Source organism: Apostichopus japonicus, chromosome 16, assembly GCF_037975245.1.
Source record: "Apostichopus japonicus isolate 1M-3 chromosome 16, ASM3797524v1, whole genome shotgun sequence".
In the NCBI taxonomy this organism is placed as follows: domain Eukaryota; kingdom Metazoa; phylum Echinodermata; class Holothuroidea; order Aspidochirotida; family Stichopodidae; genus Apostichopus; species Apostichopus japonicus.
The window spans coordinates 27742183-27759990 of record NC_092576.1 but is presented as its reverse complement, the minus strand read 5'-3'; the positions used below and the strand labels follow the sequence as shown (position 1 = coordinate 27759990).

The 17808-nt window shown below is 38.7% G+C and overlaps 1 long non-coding RNA gene across 1 annotated transcript; it reads right to left on the bottom strand.

The window, feature by feature from the left end:
* Positions 1-6291: 6291 nt before the first annotated feature.
* LOC139983768 (uncharacterized) lies at positions 6292-10412 on the bottom strand. Its single transcript, XR_011798818.1, has 3 exons — positions 10288-10412; positions 9257-9455; positions 6292-8839 (listed from the first exon to the last, which is right to left on the bottom strand). It is a non-coding gene; the product is annotated as an uncharacterized lncRNA (long non-coding RNA).
* Between the last annotated feature and the right edge of the window lie 7396 nt (positions 10413-17808).

Below are 17808 nucleotides of genomic sequence, written 5' to 3'. Positions count from 1 at the left end.
GCTGGAGGAGGTAAGGGGGGGGGGGTGCTAAGGTCCTTCCCCCAGAAAAATATATTAACTTTTAGACGCCAAAGTGTACATTCTCAGGCATATTTAGGCCTTATCAATTGGATCTACATATAATAAGGTCTTCACGCCAGGATAAATGTCAATGACTACTACTTTCAGTTTCCGTGCGTGTGTGCGTGTTGAAAAGGAACCATGAATCCGTGTCAGATGGTAACACAAGTCTTGATTGTTTTCAAGGAAGATAACATATCAAATGCAATAATCACCTATACATGCAGCTTAAAGTTCTTGCGGCGGTGAAAATGTGTGACTTGCGGCTTCAAATCGAGGCCGATTTTGGCACCGATTGTCGAGACTTATTTTCTGGCCGTCAGTGGTGTGTGTGTAAGAAAACCTACCACCAGTGAGCCCGTGGGTGGGTCGCCAGTTTGTAGTTATGTATACTGGACGTCTGTTCTGCGCGGTGATGTGGAGATGCAAGCCTTGTTATGATTGTAGTTTATGTAAGAGTCCCGAGTGCCGCTGGGTGGTTTACGTAAAGACACATACAGCGTAAAGTGACGAAATGAGTCACGGCGCCATTGTTACGGAAACGACATGTAAAGAATTCGTATCCGGCAGAAAGAGTTTCCAAGGGTGTTTAACGCATAAAAGAAAAGATGGACGAGGTTTCGAATGGTATATTGAATAGTAATATGTCTATATTCTACAAATGATGTGGATAATAAAGGTGAATGTTACAAATGAGTGAATAACAATGATACGGTTAACTTAAGGCGCCAGATATAAAGAAACAACTTATCTATTACGACTGGTCTGAAGTCGATGAACTCGATGGTGCCGTAGAGCTGGGCCTTTGCGATGATCAGCGATGAAGAGTAGTAGTACCGTACTTCGTCGAAAGGCGCGGCGCGGAATTAATAAATGATTAAAGTTCATCTAAGAGCAGGTGTAGTAGTTATACAGGTTCCGCTTCACTTCACTGGATATGGTATTGAAAAGGAAAGTCCATTCCGTAGAAGAAGTGAAGATAATAATATAAAGAAAGTCACTAAAGACTTGAATATCCTTCTTTCAGAATAGTAAGGATAGGAATAAACTGGAAACGCAGTAATACGGCAAAACAATGGGAACCGTGCTGTAAGAACGGGGTGAGAGGCGATGATTCCCCAACAACGGTGTATAGACCTCTGATTGGTATCAGAACGCGGTACTAGCGTGGACTGCTACGAGGGCGATGACGTAGAGATGACGTCATCAGTAAATGTAATGTTTAAATGTAATGGTGAACGTGTAAGAGGTAAAGCATGCCCATAACAGCCATACTATAAAGAAAACCGGCCTGAGTATAGGCCTACATAAAAAAATTTAGCCGGCAGCTGTTCCTATACATGCAACAATTAACTTAGGCCTAGCTATAACGCTCCGAACGCCACGAACAAGCTCACATTTTTTTTAGCATTAAAGATAAAACATAAGGACAGATAATAACATGAATAGCCTAGGCCTACGTTTGGGAAAACTCGGTGCTATTTTACACAATGATAAACAGGCATGAATAAAAATTACATTCAAGACTCGCCCCAAACCGCGTGTCGCCCTCTGAAAGAAAGTTAACTTTCCGTTGCTTGCAAGTGAAGTTTTCTTCTTGTCGCTACAAAATGCAGACAGCAATGAAACGTGATACCTTGTTATCTTTGTCTGGACCTGAGATGTCCAGCGAGTGCTTTGTATACTGTGCTGTGGGTTTTGACCGCAGCTGCATGAATTGACTGTACACTAGTGTCTAATTACCGACGGTAGCAAGCTGTGTGTGTATTTTCTGGGATCGATGGTGGTGTCTGACACTTCTGTTACATCTCATTCAAAACTAGGTCAGATTACCGTCATCAGACGTTTCTTTGTGGGCGAGTTTTCACTCCCTTTAAGTACAGGGATGTAAGGGGAATAGAAAATACTGAGTTTACTACGAATCTAAGGAATAGTCAATTGGATCATGTGCGAGAAGAAAACAACCCTAACAAGGCCCTGGACATACGGAATTCAATGTTTCAATAGGCTCTGGAAAAACATGCTCCAATAAGAAAGAAAAGAGTCAAAAGGGACTTTTAGCCGAACTGGTTTGAACAGTGATATTCACAAAGCAATACAAAACATAAATGCGAGATAAAACGAAGAGAAACGATCCACATATGTATCGACTTTGCAGGAACAAGGTCACCGCACTTATTCTGCATGGAAAGCCAAACAAGAGTGTGCAACGGAAACACAAAGCAATTTGGGAAATCCTCACAAACGTACAGTCAAATAATACGAAACTATAAAGAATAAACAGACCCCCAACATGTGTTAATTATGAATGAGAAAGAAATATCAGACACTCTAATAAATTTAACATTGTTTTTTTTTTACCTCAATCCCTTCACAGTAGCCTACAATGACGAAAATGTGTTCAACTCCACACGTTATGTGGAAAATGTTAAGTCGTATGATATATCTTCCAAAGTATCAGCGGGATTAGAATTTGATATTCTGTAATTAATCCCAAGATTTTGATATTAAGTTATTGAAAGCAATTAATTCTCGTAAAGCCAATGGTCAAGAAGGAACCAGTGCCTTTTTGTTCTAAAATGCTTTGCTTTGCAGAACAGTTGTACTTTAAAGAAGTGAACTGTTTAACAATTCGATGTCACCTTATCGTTCCCATACCATTCCTGTGCCTTCTACCATGTTTCTAGCGTGATTTCAGGGGAAATTCTCAATTGACGGTGGATCTTGTGCCATTATGGCGCAAAGCAGTTACATATACACTATGCTACTAGAGGGGAAAAAGCAATAGCGCCATCCCTACGACGCAAACATGCGTTTTTCTGGTACGCCACGAAGATGGACATTAGTTACAAACAATATGCAATAATCACACCTTTCAATAGAATACAGCATTGGTCTCATATATTCATCCATACCGACCGTAAAGACAAATAAATACATGATTACATGACACAGTGTACATAGCAGCGATGGACATCGCAGGTCCAGCTAAAGATAACACGGTATCACGTTTCATTGCTGTCTGCATTTTGTAGCGACAAGAAGAAAACTTCACTTGCAAGCAACGGAAAGTTAACTATTTCATAGCGCGGCACGCGGTGTGGGCAAGTCTTCAATGCCTTGAAATACCCAAACCCTAACAAAATAAAATGTCAAATATAAATCGCTATTAGAAGGTAAAAAAATTGTAATTTATAAAAGCTTACTGCGTTAATTTATACAGTCGTGAAAGTGTGGTGACACTCATTAACATTAACAAACTAATAGATAATGTTTTTGGTTTTTATGTTTTGTTGCTGACTTCCAGTATTAAGTCATACCGTCGTAAAAGTTATATGAACACATTATAAATTCATCCTGCGTGAATTTATACTGTCGTAAAAGTTTGTGGACAATAATTAATATTCACCAACGAATAAATTACCACTCTCAATACAAATTTGGATTCTTAAATTGCAACTTATTTTTTTTCGTAAAAGCTTCCTGTATTTAATTTTTTTTTATGACACTCACTAACGATTTATACCGACTTAAATGCTTGAGGACATTCATTGAAATGTATGTATATGTATGTATAAGAATATATATATATATATATATATATATTTATATATTTATATATTTATATATATATATATATATAAACCCGTCTCAATATACATTGCTTCATTCAAGTTATTGACACTCGTACCGTCTTTATCAAGTCAGCCGTTTCCAGCTAAAGAACGTTCAGGTAAGTTATTGATGCCCATTTTCTATTTTTTGGGTGTAATCATGTTTGCTGGCAAGTCGATTACTATTTCACAATTATTAAAAGCAAATCTAGCTTCAGTGATCATAGCCAATGTTCGCCTTTCAATAGCAATAACATAGAGAGAGAGGACTGTCTAGGGGCCAGTCATGAGAATGTAAAAGAATTAATTTCATGAAACTCGCAGCATGCAGATCATTTCAGAGACAGTATTTACAGTTCAGTGGCTCTCTCTCTTACTTTTTCGTAGACGTTCTGAATTTGCTTGGCATCAATAAGTGACATTTGTGTCAGATATTGTTGTAGGAAAAGAAATATGAACACGACGGTTGTGTGCGTTTGAATTTATTATGATTTTTACGTATATGGTATAAACAAAAATGCCCAAATGATAGTCTCGTATCCTTTGGAAATTTATCAATTTTTCAACCTAGCACGGCGAAACGACAACATGGAGACGTTAAACATACAGATATCTTTACTGATCCTCGCGTCCAGTGTCCAGGGGGAACCTTGTCCGCAAAACTGTCGGTGCACTTACGGTAGTATCTTCTGTGACGGAGACAGAGACAACATCACTACTATCTTTCCGATAAGCCAATCCTATTCTTGGCCAAGCTTGCTTTTAGTGTCTAATACGGACATTCCAAGTCTTCAGTCAGGACAGATTGTCCTTCCATATATGCCCAGGCTTCTCTCGTTGAACCTTCCCCACAATCAAATTTGGGCTGTGAATGAATCGCTCGTTGGAAACAATTCACACATCTCCTATCTGAGTCTAACGCACAACAATTTGACAAGGATTCCGATGGAATTGCTGCAAGTTCTAGAAGATCTGGATAGTGTTTACTTAGGTTGGAATCAAATCGTGTCTGTGCCACCGTTCGCTTTCCACATGAACATGAAACTTCTCTCTCTGTCCTTGGCGTACAACAAGATACATACAACCACACCTGACTCATTCAGAGGGTTAGAACAGTTAAGAGAGTTACAACTGTTTGGTAATATCTTAAGCGATTTTCCTTTGGATGAACTTATACATGGTTCACTTACCAACTTAACGAGTCTACATCTCCACGAGAATGTTATGTCCAACATAATATTAACGGTTAGTGAATCATGCTTTTCTTCAAGTTCGCTGAGAGTCATCTCCTTCAACTTCAACAGGCTTAATCGTTTAGACAAAAATGCATTCTGTGCTTTTAGAAACCTTAACTCTTTCTCTGCTCGTGATAACACCATACTTGAAGTAGATGATTTGCTGTTTGGAAGTGAACCACATCATTTAGAGCTTTTGATTTTGCGCAATAATTCATTAAGTGAAATTCCTACGCAACTACTACTGCATTTGCCTGACCTGCGTTTGTTATCGTTACGCGCGAACAAAATCACGTATGTGCCGAAAAATGCTTTCGTAAGTAACGATCGCTTAGCTACCGTTTCTTTATCACATAATTGGATAGTTTCGCTAGACATTTCGTCCCTCCAAGGACTAAATAGTCTTGACCTGCTTGATCTGCAAGGAAACAATTTGACCAGATTACCCGAGGGGATATTTGACCCTGTCGGGGACTTCGGCATCGATTTGCGTGATAATCCTTGGTTTTGCGATTGCAACATTATATTCCTTAAGACCTGGATCTTGAAAAATCGATATTTTCGATATGAAATGTTTTGCGATAATCCGATTGAATATCGTGGTATAGATGTGAAAGCTTTACCGTTTATTCCCTGCGCAGAGAGCTTGGCAAACGACGCACACTATAATAACGGTTCATCAGGCCATTTATATTTTGCTGTATGTTTTGTTATGTTCCTATTCTTTTCGGTCAGAATTGAATAGAAAGTATTAAAACACTTAGCCTATCTTCTTGAATACGTAGATACATAAAGGAAAACATTTATATTGTGTTTGTTCATGTTTCTTTGTTTCTTTGTTTGAAAAATTACATTTCTAACACTGTTTAATTAGTAGTATTTGTTTCTTGGCCTCCTCGTCTTTCTCTCTCCACCTCCACCCTCTCTCCACCTCTCTCTCCCCACCTCCCTCTATGCCTCAGTTTAAAGATTCAAAACGCGGTCATTATTTTTATACCATGAATACACTAAGATATGTCATTGTGTACTACAACCAAACACTGTAAACAATAGTTAGTCAATATGACTAAAAAAAATTAGTCACAACGATGTCTCTATCGACCAGTTTCTTCTAGTCATTTGACTATATAACCTTAGTTTTGTGACTAATTATATCGAGTTTTCTGACTAATTAAAATTAGTCCTTCTACGATGCCTCTATCGACCAAAGCTTAGTCCAGTGACCAAAAATATTATTCATTGCAACTGTGACTACTTATTTAAGTCACAAGACTAGTTTAAGATTAAGTACTTTTTAGTTAAGAAATGAGATAGTGACACACATTGTAAGTTTCATGGTAATTTTTATTAACATTCAGTATTAATGCAAAATGTAACAAATAAGCATTTCATTTAAAAGTCATTTCATAAAGAACAATAACAAACACTAAAGGTTAAAGAACAGTTAAAACTAAAATAAATGTTTATGGGACAATTGGGAAAACTTATTTTTACAAAATTGTCAAAATCTTTTCTGACAAAACATCTTGAGAATACTTATGGTATTACTTTGAAATGCTCCTAAGCCATTAAGTTGGAAGTGTTCAACAGTTTTCAAACAATTAGAACCCCTGATGACCTATACCTATACAATTTCTTAAAGACCCTCATTGTCCACTGACCATGCATCATTATGGGCTCCATCAGTTTCATCAAAATAGCAGCATGGAAGAGATGTGGAAAGACAGAAAAAGGGAAAAAATGCAAGTACACAGCTCAAATACAAAAATAGAAGTTTAGCTAAATAAATTATCTTAATTAATATTTAAATATAAATATACATAACATATATTTAATATACACAAAATAATAAATCATATTTATAAATTTATTTTTAAAAATAATACCCCATGTCAAATCAAATGGTATAAAAAGGCCTTGAGTAGCTCTTTATGACCTTAGCTGTTAAAAAGGGCCCGAAAATATCCTTATAATCATCATCTCGAATTAGGAAGTTGGGAGTGATATTATTATGAGTTTCTGACCATGGATGTGATGGTACAATATTAATGCAGAACATGTAAGTTGAATATGTTATTATCCTTGAAGCAACATTAGGGTGGAACAGAAAACAAAGTAGTTAAAATATTTCTAGAAGTACTTTTTCACAAACTATAAGCTATGTCTTGAATGGTAGAAACTTACCTTTTAGGTCAATTTTTGGGGTACATTTTAAATGAGGTCCCCACATTCAATCACACTAACCTCATTTAATGTAATGATTGTAATTTTTGCCAAGTACACTGAAGTCCATGTTAAAGACTTGCCCGATATATCGAACATCATTTGCTGATAATCTGAACTTTGCTTGATCCCCAAGGTGTGCGCAAGTACACAAACAATGATCTTATACACTACACTTATGTGGGGCTTAGGCATGCAATATATATAGCATGCTAGTAGTATGACCGGTGTACATTATTTAATATAACCGGTGTGCAGTATTATGTGTACGTATATGTTACAATTTCTGCTGAGAAATTATTTGTCATAAGTTTGGTTTATGACTCACCACAGTTTTTCTATAAATTAATGATGAATACTCAAGTGAACTATCTCTTTGCATTACACCAAAAAATATCCTTCCTTTTTCACTTTTGACATACAGATTTGGCAAAGTAACAAAGGCCTAAAGACATTTGGTTAAGTATGTAACATTTGTGCTAGCCGCACTCTGTAAATGTAATGTAAATTAGCCATTTATATTGCAACATTAGCACAGTATTTACGGAACACTATCTATGGTCACTATGCTGAGATACAGCTACATGTTCCCCAGGGGACATCCCATATCATTGCAGCCATAAAGCGGTGCAAATGTTATACCTCCCAGGGTACCCTATACACCTGGGTAAACAGAGGCAATTGAGATTAAAGTGTCTTCATTACAGATACATACTTATGGACCAGGTTGGTACATGAACCCACGATCATGCAATCACGTGTTCAGTGCCCTAACCATTCCGCCACAACTTCTCTATGTCTTTACGTACTGTGGTTATTTCACTGATTGCATAATGCGCACTGTATATCACAGATTGTTCCTTATATTTAAGGTAGCATACGCCTATTACAAGCCCCATTGACTTACACACTAAATCACAAAAGTAATGTGGTCTCTAAGTCTAGATAGAAGTTTTCACTAGCTGAATGCTACCTATCACCGGATAGCTGACAAGTTGGCCTTTCAAAGCCCTTACAATTTTCTGTATCATGACCATGTAGATATTTTGTTATTCGACCCGGAAGTTTTTGTCACTTGTAAACAAACCTCTTCACTCAGTGGTAAACAATTTTCCTACGCTGCTCCTGTGAAGCCTAAAGGGGTCTAAAACTGCCTCAATTGACCCAATGTACCCACCATATGTACTTCCATATATGCTCTTCAACATGCAAGCCACTAAAAACTAAATTATGATTAATAACAGGTCAAAAAAAGATTATTCTCCCGCTGCTTTTTGGCACTTTTCCTGAAGGAGAACAATCGAGGGAATGGATATAGACTCTAATAGGAGTATGCAACCTTAAGTGAGAGATGAATTTTTTTCATACCAAAATGATACTTTTTATAGTCGTTACAATATAAACCACAACAGAATTCTCTGCAATTATCATGTTTTGTCCATAAAGATGTCTTTTCGGAGATTTCAGTATGCACTGTGCAGTGTGTAAATACACATATAAGCAATACTGGTTAAGCATTAACCAGGTCTACGTCTGCAGCAACATTTCTAGTCACCAATTTTGATAAGCTTGACCAAGTTGGGTGCATTTATGATTCTTGCAGGTTTTATTGGTATCCGGATCACAGTCCACTTGGTCTGGCTTGCCATACTGCAGAAACATCATCCAGAGAAGGGTCAGCGGGGAGGGCTTTTTTCGTCTCTGGCTCTGAAATGTGATGAAAACTACTTTTGTTTAGCTAAGCTGATTCCTCCCAAACTGACCTACAGGACATACCCCAATGTATTCCTGATCTGTTTGGAACATGTGAAACTGATGCCTGTCACTCCAGTGCAACTGTTAAGTTACTCAGAATAAGAGAATAAAATTGAAGGTGTTCTTTGCCAAAACTGGATCATTGGGATTTGTAAACCACAGCCTAACTATAACAGTATGTACTTAGTCTAAAGGAAAGCTTACTGAAATGCTATCTAGGTACACAGTTCACCTCAATAACATATCCAGTCCATTTAAAGGTTTATGCATAGGTTGTTACACTGTATTAAAGACAGGTACAGGGGACAAGAGATAGATAGGGGGCATAATTTGTGATAAAACATTCAAATTTGTTGCTCGTCAAATTACCTTAATCTCCATGGGTGGCAAGCACTGGTTCCTATAGTTACTACAGTAGATCTCCCATGGAAGTATCAGGATATCTATTTCTGCTGTCAGAGTTGTTTGGAATTTGTTGTTACCTCATCTAACCAGTTGAGTCCATTGATACCACAGCCATTCAAAGTATATAGCTGTGAATGCTGAGGACTTGGCACATCAACTTTCTCTGCAAATAGACAAACAACAGAAAATTAATGATAGGCTGAGTAGGCTCAAAACCCCTTGATGCAGATATGCAGGAGCAGAAAATGCATACCTTTGTGGATTATTTGCTAAATAAGACTCAAAACATTCTCTGTCCAGGGTATTAGCACTCAGCAGCCACTCCACTTAGGATACAGAACCCTACAACATTGCTACAGCTGGTGTAGACTTGGTCTAGGAGTAGGAAGTAGGATACTAACATAGCGCCACTATGAACCTGAGGCCTAGGCCTAAGCTAACAACATTATGGGTATTTCATGCATTGAAACTGAGTTTTTGTCCTTAGTTAAACACCAGGTTCTTCCAAGTTTAGCAAAAATATCCTAAAATATGAGTACCATGTACTTTAGCCTACAAGAGCAGAAGGTAAGTCCCACTCCGAAGATCTTCAGTTCAGAGTGCACGAAATGCAGACGGGGTTGGTGGTCGACGAAGTGTCTAGAAACTTGACGTATGCTAGCCTACACCACAGGCGTTCTTAACATTATACTAAAAATATAGGCCTAGTATACCAGCTAATAATACACATTTATATAAAATATGTCATAGAAGTGTGTATTACTGATACTATATTACTATACATCTACGAGCGCATGTGGGCTACACCAGGTAGACTAAACTCCTAGCCTAGCTTCGTCCTAGCGTTAGCAACAGTTTTGCTTACTAAGGCCTAACGTTATAATTTTACCCATACTTTCCAGCCAAACATATCGCGGATATTCAAACCTTCCTTGAACATTATGTCAATTGTGTCAATTATTATTTATCAGAATTTCAGTTGTGATTGAACTTACGTAACTGACGACATTTTGAAACTGTTTCTGACAGTTTGCTAAATGATTAAGAATCTTCTCATTTTGTTGATAGCCTTGTTCTATCTGCAGTTAGGCAATGGCCGCAAGCACGACGTACGACGTACCACGTACGTGCATACAGTATATATGTAATCGCCGGCCGGCCGTCGTCTGAATTTTTGATCTCTGATCAGCTGCGCACACGGTATTCTACGGTACGATGATTGGATAAAAATAATGACGCCATTGGTCAAAGCTGAAGGTTATAGAAAGTAAACAAACAGAAGACTAGAACATTCTCGTCACGCTTACATACATGACATGCTTAGTGAGTGTCAAAAAATTTCATACAAATTTATGTGACTAATTTATGTTAGTCGAACGACCATGCAAATTGGTCTGCTACTAACGAATTGGTAATAACTAGCTAACTCTAGTCACTGTGACTAGATTTTTGCCATTCGTGACTAACTAATGTTTACGTTTAAACATGTAATCGTATACTCGCCTTATGAAAATAGTAATAAACATCATGAAAAGCAAACGATTGTGCACTAAACTGCCATACGCTCTCCGGGGCCCGAATACGAAAAAGTGTCGCCCCATTCTGCGGTAAGACAATGTCGACGGCGTGTAGCGTGCCCAATAGGGCAATCCACCTGAGGTCCATATCTCATCTTATGTGCTAAGCATATTTAAGATATTTCAAATTTCAGTCGTCATTGTTGCTAATTCTTAAATTGTGAAGATCTTTTGTATTACTGCTGGTACCAGTGGCGGACTGGCCACACGGGCATTTGCGCAATGCCCGGTGTCCCGGTGGTCTGGGAGCCTCGTAGTTAATAGTGGTTAATAGTAGTTAATAGAATACAGACGGGCTGTGTAGAAATATATATATTTAACTGTGGGAATCAGTTCATAAAATCACCATGTTAGTTAGTCTGTTAGTTCGTAACAAAAGAACGTGCTATTAGCAACCCGTCCGTGCTAATGGATTTTATTAAGTTTTTTTTTCCATTTTTTTTGCAAGCATGTTGTCACAAAATGCTTGAAAACTAAATCAAATCCAGTCTAAAACATATATTTTTGTCTATCTTTGTTTGCGTTCTTAACTATCCTCAGTTTAATCAAGTGTTGCTTCTTGAAAATTATTTTTTGGTCATTTTTAAATAATTATTGTAACCTACAAAATTGAGAAATAAAGCACCGTTTTGCATCTACGCATTCCTAACTTCAAAAAATCTCAATGGGAGGGGGACACCCGCGCCACATAGACCCTCCCCCCAAGATGGCGATCACTATTTGTCAATGAATAATGGCCCGGTCTAGGTGGAAAATTCCCGGGCCGGTTTTAAGACCCGGTCCGCCCCTGGCTGGTACTCATAGCAAAAGTCACTTTTCGCTACATTCGACCTAACAAACCTCTTTCTCGTATGCAATGTTTACTGGCTGACACAGGCTCTGTTTACTACAAGGACAGTCAACTTTATCAACAATCTTTACAGCTGATACTAAACAGACGGTCGCAAAGACACCACATAGAACTAAACATCGAAACGAGGACTTCATACTGAACTTATGGTCGTCTTTTTCCTTCCAAGTTGAGTAGGCTTAGTCAACTTCTGAGATCACTTCTGCAATGAACTTCTTGTTGTGACTCCCTGCGTGTTTACACCGTACCTCGGTAGCTCATCCACATTTGCAGAGGACAACAACAACACATATGCGAAGCTAGTACGCATTTCCATCAGTTGCGGCGTGACGAGCTCAAACCAGGTCACGTGGTATGCGTTACCATATTGACTCCAATGAAGTTTAATACTTTTACGACCAGTGCGACTCGAAGCGAGAACGGATGAAGGCGAGTGGGATGGGGTGGGTTTACTAACATACTAACATCAGCTCAGGAATAACTTTTTAATTAGGGGAGTATACAGGATTTGCAAAATTGGTGTGGATTGACCTGAGGTCGTTCAAACCAACTCTCACGCTGGGGGGGGGGGGTGCTAGGGTCCTACCCCAGAAAAAATATATTACCTTTTAGACGTCAAAGTTTTCATTCTTAGGTATATTTAGGCTATAAATTAGATCTATAAGTAGATCTTCACGCCAGGATATATGTTAATAGCTACTTTCAGTTTTCGTGCGTGTGTGCGGGTTGAAAAGCGTTTTAGGAACCATGAATCCGTGCCAGATGGTAACACAAATCTTTATTGTTTTCAAGGAAGATAAAATATCAAACGCAATAATCACCTATACATGCAGCTTAAAGTTCTTGCGGCGGTGAAAATGTGTGACTTGCGGCTTCAAATCGAGGCCGATTTTGGCACCGTTTGTCGAGACTTATTTTCTCTGGCCGTTGGTGTGTGGTAGGAATACCACCAGAGAGCCCGTGGGTGGGCCGCCAATCACGGTGGCATACTATGAAGAAAACCGGCCTGCATGAGTATAGGCCTTTATAAAAGTCGCAACCGGGCAGCTGTTCCTACAGGCAACAATTATAACGTAGGCCTAGCTTATAACGCCCGTACGCCACTAACAAGCTCTTACCTATCGGGACATTGTTTTCGCATTAAAAAGAAAAATAAGGACAGATAATAACATGAATAGCCTATACGTTTGGGAAAACTCGGTGCTATTTTACACAACAGGCATGAATAGGCCTAAAAATGTACATTTTCTCATCTGATGTTTACTGAAATGGTTACCTTGTATAAACTTACACGCTTTACTTTACACAGTGCCAACATTGAAGTCAATATGGCTTCAAATTAACAGTTATAGCAAAGCTGCCTATAGCTGGACTCTAGATACGACCTAACTGAAGCTACCCGTACTGTAAAGCGCACGGCCAGTCGCACATTTTCAGCCGTAAATTCAGCCGCACCAAAATGTAGTAACATTTTCACTTTTCCCATAGACCTTTGCATCGAATCGTAAAAAAATTATTGCACTCTAAAATTCTTCTAACAATTCGCGAAATTCTAGTCACGGAATCCCGCGACGCTTTTATTCATTTTAACGGGCCAACGGTTACCCAATTTTCACATCACGTCTGATAAAAAACACAGGTACCAGTCTTCAAGGTTTTTCCCCGGGACGCTTCGTACACAGATATCATAGTGGTCGGGGACTTCAATATTAACAATTACTGAATGGGCTGAAAAATACATGGAAACAAGAAATTTAGTGCTTTAGTCATACTCAAATGGTAAATGTGCCCACCCGCCAATGCATTAATAGATCATGTCTACACCTCGTACGAAAACCATCTTCAGAATGTATGTATATTACATGTAAGGCTAAGTGATCAATTTCCAAAATTCTTTACATGGCTGTGTAACGTTAGCCAAAAATCGCCCAGACGCAAAACCGTACAAATGATGATCAAAAGCATCGTAGACTGGCCCCAAACCGCGTGTCGCCCTCTGAAAGAAAGTTAACTTTCCGTTGCCTTCAAGTGAAGTTTTCTTCTTGTCGCTACAAAATGCAGACAGTAATGAAACGTGATACCTTGTTATCTTTATCTGGACCTGAGATGTCCAGCGAGTGCTTTGTACACTGTGCTGTGGGTTTTTACCGCAGCTGCATGTATTGACTGTACACTAGTGTTCTAATTACCGACGGTAGAAAGCTGTGGGTGTATTTTCTGGGATCGATGGTGGTGTCTGACACTTCTGTTACATCTCATTCGAAACTAGGTCAGATTACCGGCATTAGACGTTTCTTTGTGGGCGAGTCTTCACTCACTTTAAGTAAAGGGATGTAAGGGGAATCGAAAATACTGAGTTTACTACGAATCTAAGGAATAGTCGATAGGATCATGTGCGAGAAGAAAACAACCCTAACAAGGCCCTGGACATACGGAATTCAATGTTTCAATAGGCTCTGGAAAAACATGCTCCAATAAGAAAGAAAAGAGTCAAAAGGGACCTTTAGCCGAACTGGTTTGAACAGTGATATTCACAAAGCAATACAAAACATAAATGCGAGATAAACTAAAAGAAGCGATCCACATATGTACCGACTCTGGAGGAACAAGTTCACCGCACTTATTCTGCATGGAAAGCCAAACAAGGGTGTGCAACGGAAACACAAAGCAATTTGGGAAATCCTTACAAACGTACAGTCAAATAATACGAAACTATAAAAAATAAACAGACCCCCAACATGTGTTAATTATGAATGAGAAAGAAATATCAGACACTCTAATAACTTTAACATTGTTTTTTTTTACCTCAATCGCTTCACAGTAGCCTACAATGACGAAAATGTGTTCAACTCCACACGTTATGTGGAAAATGTTAAGTCGTATGATATATCTTCCAAAGTATCAGCGGGATTAGAATTTGATATTCTGTAATTAATCCCAAGATTTTGATATTAAGTTATTGAAAGCAGTTAATTCTCGTAAAGCCAATGGTCAAGAAGGAACCAGTGCCTTTTTGTTCTAAAATGCTTTGCTTTGCAGAACAGTTGTACTTTAAAGAAGTGAACTGTTTAACAAATCGATGTCACCTTATCGTTCCCATACCATTCCTGTGCCTTCTACCATGTTTCTAGCGTGATTTCAGGGGAAATTCTCAATTGACGGCGGATTTTGTGCCATTATGGGGCAAAGCAGTTACATAACTTATGCTACCAGATGGGAAAAGGCAATAGCGCCATCTCTACGTCGCAAACATGCGTTTTCCGGAACGCCACGAAGATGGATATTAGTTACAAACAACATGCAATAATGACACCTGTCAAAAGAATACAGCGTTGGTCTCATGTATGCATCCATACTGACCGTAAATACAAATAAATACATGATTAATATGAAAATTGACAATTAAAATTGAAATCCAACAACGATTTCGCTTGAATGCAACTGTCACATCGTCACAATTAAATAAAATGACCCGTCACAAAGTTATGAAGCATGACTTTAAGTGACAAGTTAGCCAGTCATGATATGCGATGCTGTCATCTGATACTTTGGTGACGTGTATCCATCACATACTCATGCAATCTTTTCCTTACGATTGGATACTAAATATGATTTCCCACAATGACTGACACAATAAATTACCAAATTAATATGGCCTCTGTGAAACCGTTTTGTCGCCACGTAAAAGCTATTCCTCACTAGTTAGCTGAGATGTGGACTATATTCATGGCACGTTGTTAGAAACAAGAACCGTTTTTCTTTCACAGCTGGAATACAAATCCCTTTATTCATTGGTATACAGATTTCCCACGCTACTCGTCCAAGTCATATAGTGTGACCCTGTTCGCTTATTTTTTTTTCTTTCTTCAAATTGGAAGCTTAAGTCTACGGGAACTTTAGCACAACCGTTAGGCCTATAGCTGCACCGTCTGAAAGTGTTCACGAATATCGAACTGCCAGCAAAATCGAAAGAAAACTAGGACTGAATAACCATTGGATTCAGGAGAAAGCTGGTTGCCTTTCAAGAGCAAGTTCATATTATTTGAGCAGATAATCCAGTGTCGTATCCACACGTTTTCATCGGGGGAGGGGTGGGGGAGGGGGATGGGGAGTGGGAGGGGAGGGGAGGGGGAGGCAAAGAGTTCGCGTGTTTGGGGGGGGGGAGTTACACGCTCGACCATATGTCGGTCAAACTGATTATTCTCTGACTCACATTTTCAATACTTCATTTATAATTAAGGTGTTTTGCCGTATCCGTTTAAGATTGCAAAAGTCATTTATTAAGTAATTATCGCCATATTCTATTTTGCCTTGTCTTTCTCAAATTCTGGAACCGTTAATGTCGGCAATCGTCGGAATATTTTCCTTAATAAGCAGAATTTCCTAAATGCACATCAGTTTGTTTTTTTGACCCGGTCTATACACGAGGCTTGCCCTGGCAAATGCAATTGATAAAAATTCACAGTGCGCCTGACACTGGAGACAATTTTATAGATGTCTTTCCTAGACCAATTGATAGCATTTGATACTGTCACACTGTGACACTTGTCACACTGTCATAAGGGGATTGACTCTTGCGTGATTTGCTAGTTATCTTTCCAATAGCCGGCAGTAGTAGTCATTTAAAATACGCATTCTAAACATCATCTTATACCACTTACAGGGTTCCCCAGGTTCCACTACTATTCATTATTTACGTGAACACTATCTTAAATGTTGCTTTGAACAATTCCCTTGTTCTTTTTGCTGATGATACTTATATTTCAATTAGAAAATATAGCTTCTTCTGTCTGCAATGAATTAGATATATTCTAGGCTATAACTGCAGTTTGCGGCAAATAAGTAATCCTTGAATATTGACAAAACAATATTACATGTTTATTTTGTTTTTCGTTTTTGTAGTTCTACTCGAACAAGAATTGTTAAAATTGCTATGCATGGTATTCCCATTCAGAGAGTCAATACTTGAATGTTCTTCGGTGTATACATTGACCCGCAGCTCTGATGGAATGATCATATTAATATATCTCTAAACAAGTTCGAAAGGTGTATATGTATTTTGTCTAAAGAATATAGTTTTAAGTAATATTTACTTGAACGTTATCCTTCCTCATCTTTCGTATTGCTCAATCGTCTGATCTTACACTTCTAAGTCTAATCTTAACAAGTTTTTTATTCTTCAGAAGAGAGCAGTTACAGATATAACGTTCTCCGCATCTCGCGATAGTGCACGCCGTCGATTCGATTCCTTAAAGGCATTGAAGACTCGCCCCAACAGAGTGCTGCCATCTTTATCAAGTTTACTTGCCGTTGATTGCAAGTGAAGTTTTTCTCTTGTCATTTCAAAATGCAGGCAATAATGAAACGTGAAAACTTGTTATTTTTAGCTGGACCTGAGCTGTCCATCGCTGCATTGTACACTGTGTTGTGGGTATTGACAGCAGCATGTATGTATTGACTGTACACTGAGTGTCTAATTACCGACGTTATACGTTTCTTTTTGCGCGAGTCTTCACACCATTTAGATGTGCTCAGAATTGATGATCTCATTACTTTACATACAGTACTTTTCTTACAATTCCTTAGTAACGTGCTATTAATAATCTTCTCCCAAAATGCATTTTCTACGTTTTATATGTCCAATGACTCTATCCATAATAATTTTACATCATCATTGTCATCTACGTACCCCTTTATGCTCAACTCATCGTCGTAACCGTGCTTTTTACGTGACCCGCCCTACGGGAACCTAAACGTCACGGCCAAACGGCACTACCAAACCAGCCCACTCTGACAAACAAAACTCAAGTCAAGCGAGCCAGAAAAAAAAGTAAATACGCCCAACGACCTGTAGAGACAAACCTCCAACCACCCACTGGAACATTAAAGAACCAAAAACGGACGACCAGCACGCAGCGAAACGAAACACCCCTCCCCAGCACAAAATCGCATTCAACCTGAAGGCGAATGTCAGACTTCACCGCCTCCAGGACTGCCTGCCAACTGGCAAATTTCCCCTAAAACTATATCACATCAATTCCTCCAAATATTTTTTTCTACAGCACAGACACAATTATACGGTGCAACAC